Below are 3,461 nucleotides of genomic sequence, written 5' to 3'. Positions count from 1 at the left end.
AGTCCGGGAACTTTCCGGACAAACTGTGTATACGTTTTTTAAGCAATAATTGACTGAGCATGCGCTACCAAAAAATAATTCCGACCAGTACAATTACCATGCCTAAGGAAACTACGATCGGAAAAAGTTAAGTTTCGATTACTTGTACATTCCATACGAATAATTGACTTAATAAGCAGACATACATTCAAAACATTTCTCATATTCTCTTTCAAAGGTTAATCGCGTGTTAAGCGTTTTCCCACCGACTAATCACATGTGTGAAAAGCCGGTGATAAACAAACAACAGTGAGGAAAAATTACGGGCATAACTGAGTGATGGGAACTGCGGTCACGTGCGGTACTTTGTTTATGAGATTCGGAAGAATGAATGCACTTGAGGCTCGCGTATTATTACTAATGAAATATCTCGATAATTGTGGCACAATTATCACTGAAAGTAAAACAATTATAAATGCGAGATACTAAATAATACGTACAAATACTGAAACTTTCCATTTAACTTCGCATGATCGATTCGCGAACGTCGAACATTTTCCAATATTTGACATAATTTCTTATATGACATAAACGTGTATTATAATAGATTGTAAATGCTCGTGATAATTAAATTCGGAAGGTTAAAGCCTATGCGATCCCATACACAGGATGTTCTTGTATGTAAAACCTGAGTTTATTAATTAATTAACAGACGGTCTTTATTATTTAGAACTTTCTTCAATGTGTAATAACAAATATAATAACAATTGCAAGTTAACCAACACATACATATAGTATAGGTCTAACAAATTGAGATTAATATGTATTATATTAGTAAAACACACACAGTATCCATTGTTATCACTAAAAATCTGATCTCGATGATACATGATATGTTAATAGTGAAAAAATGTTTGAAGTTTTTACTTTTAAAATTTTTATTCTGCTTGAATGTCTAAACCAACGGTTATGTTCGTAATAAAACCAGAAATTAAGTGATGTTATTTAACTGTCATGTATATTTTCACAGTGAATTAGTCACATCTAAATAATTTTCATACAAAACAAATTTATTAATAAATTATCTCACTTGTTCTTCCAAATTCTACAAAGCATCGTTGTAAAAGCAAATTGTAAAAAAAACTATGAAAACAAAACATTACGACTTTTGATAAAAGTACAAAAGAAATACATAATCTACTGGCAAGACAATCCTTGTGACATCTTTGTAAAAAAATATATATGCAGAAAGGGCCGATACGGAGTGAAATACTAGGTGTTGATGTATGAACAAGAATCTTTATTTAAACATGCCAAACGTTTCGACTCTTGATTTGAGTCATCTTCAGTGGCATACAAAAATCTACATAAATAAATTAATATAAAAATTACAAAAATCAAAGAAACAGTACAGAAAAGATACCAAGCAATAATTACAACTCACCATTAAGAAAAATATAGGCAGTACATCACCTTGCAATAAGGAAGAGATCAAATAATTAGTTGATATTCATCAAAGTGTTTCGAAAAACCAAAAATGTCCTCTTTCCATGTCTCAAGTTAGATAGTACACAAGAAACATAAACTACACAACTGATGTACAGCCTCTCTTTACAAAGTTCGGATATATAAGTACTTGTTCCCCACCACAATAACAATAATAAAGTCTTTAAAGGTGAACCATCACTTCGATTTGTATATTTCCAGAAACGAGAAATAAGGTTTTAATTGTTCAGTATCTGACATAATATTAANATCACTTCGATTTGTATATTTCCAGAAACGAGAAATAAGGTTTTAATTGTTCAGTATCTGACATAATATTAATCGCATTATTTTGTAGCTTAATTTGAATCATTTCAGAAATTAATCGTTTATTATAATGGTTTTCACGATCCATCTTTGTAAAATCCACTGTATCCTGATATAATTGAAGAATTATCTATTTTACTTACTACGAGCAGATCCAAACGTTGTTCTGTCGCAAAAAACGGAAACAACGGCTCTGCATTATTGTCCTTGTGTGCTTTCAATTCTCTCTCTCTTTCTTTTCTTCTCTCTCTCTCTCTCTCTCTCTCTCTCTCTCTCTCTATTTCGAACTATGAGATGATGCTTTGCTTTGAATGGTATTAGACAGTCACAGAGTTACCCATGTGTTTTGTGTATCCTGCGTTTTTTTTCCTCTTGCACCAATTCTCTCTCTCTCTCTCGTTTCACCTCTTTTCCTCCCAGATTTAATCTCAACGATTCACACTACACTCGCGGGGCACAACACACGGTGCCCATGACGACGCGTCTTCTCTCAGCGAGTGATTTAGCGACTCTATGATATTCATCCGACATTTGACCACACAGATAACGAGAAACAATTCCCTCACCAGCAAAGCAACGCGCGCGCGATGTGACTCAAGAACATATTCCGGAAAGAATCATGCGGAGTGATTTTGCTTCGATTTGGCGCCAAATGCGCATGCACATTTACACGATCTACGTATAATGACGTTCGGCGCGCGACTGTCAGCAATGTCAGCGGCCAGCACGGACATGGAGGCGTAGGTCTTTGGAAGAAGCCTTTGAACATGCCGCGCGCATGCGCTATCGCGATAAAAGGCAAAACCGTGAGTCGCATTCTCGCGTTCGCGACTTTAGAATTATTTATATAGGAATACGTAAAAGCTTCAATAATATTCAAGTAATTAAGTTTTTAGGTATAAAAATTAAAAAGAATTACATAAAATTAATGAAAGTTATATAAAAATTGTACATTGTTAAACTTTGTACGTCGATCAAACTTTATTATCTTCACTTTTTATTGTCATATCAAAAGCAAGTGTGTTGCCGACGAACAACTCAACTCTTTTCTAACGCTAACTTTCTACGAACAAAAACGAGAACTATCATAATCGGTTTTGTACAGTTTCAGTGAGCATGAAAAATGTAACTTGACCGATTACAGTTTTAGCGCGCAAATTTATCGTTTTACGTGGTTCACACAGTTATTGTAATCGCAGTTGCTACGATACCATTCAAACAAGGATTTTGCTAATATTTTTGTTTTTGAACAAAATTCGAAAAAAAAACAAATCGCAGATCAGATTTGCATTTACTAATTTGTGGCAAAAGTAAAAACGTAGTTACAAGTTAGACTGGTTGTTGAAGGTAAATTAATGCGTAGTAATAATCGCAAGTAGTTTGAGTCTTCGCATAGATAAATTTGATCTTTAGATCGTGCGAGCAAATCGTGAAGCAAATAATTTGACGAAAAAAAGTACACTTGACAGACATTGACGAGTGAATTGTCAGTTTATTATGCAGCACATCGTTACTTGATCTATGCACAAAAAGAGACAAAATCGATAACTCACATGCGTTGCAATGTTAACACTCTGCAGATATGCATTTAGAAGATTCCGCAAATCAGTCATAGAGCGAAATAATATAAATGATGTATGTACACAGTTTGTCCGGAAAGTTCCCGGACT

At 34.1% G+C, this 3,461-nt stretch overlaps 1 protein-coding gene across 5 annotated transcripts in view; it reads right to left on the bottom strand.

The window, feature by feature from the left end:
• The window catches only part of LOC109854723 (mucin-3A), a 34,767-nt gene extending 32,265 nt beyond the window's left edge, over nt 1–2,502 (bottom strand). For 4 of the 5 annotated variants that reach the window (XM_020428135.1, XM_020428151.1, XM_020428158.1 and 1 more), the window contains exon 1: nt 1,935–2,502. The gene's annotated coding sequence lies outside the window, so the exon portion shown is untranslated. Of the gene's footprint in view, nt 1–1,423; nt 1,453–1,934 lie in introns of all 5 variants that reach the window. The other variant, XM_020428143.1, reaches the window with a different exon arrangement.
• Nucleotides 2,503–3,461: the final 959 nt, after the last annotated feature.

This window comes from Pseudomyrmex gracilis, unplaced genomic scaffold, assembly GCF_002006095.1.
Source record: "Pseudomyrmex gracilis isolate BER0280 unplaced genomic scaffold, ASM200609v1 scaffold_3, whole genome shotgun sequence".
NCBI lineage: Eukaryota > Metazoa > Arthropoda > Insecta > Hymenoptera > Formicidae > Pseudomyrmex > Pseudomyrmex gracilis.
The sequence above is the reverse complement of the archived record's forward strand: the minus strand, read 5'-3'. Positions and strand labels throughout refer to the sequence as shown.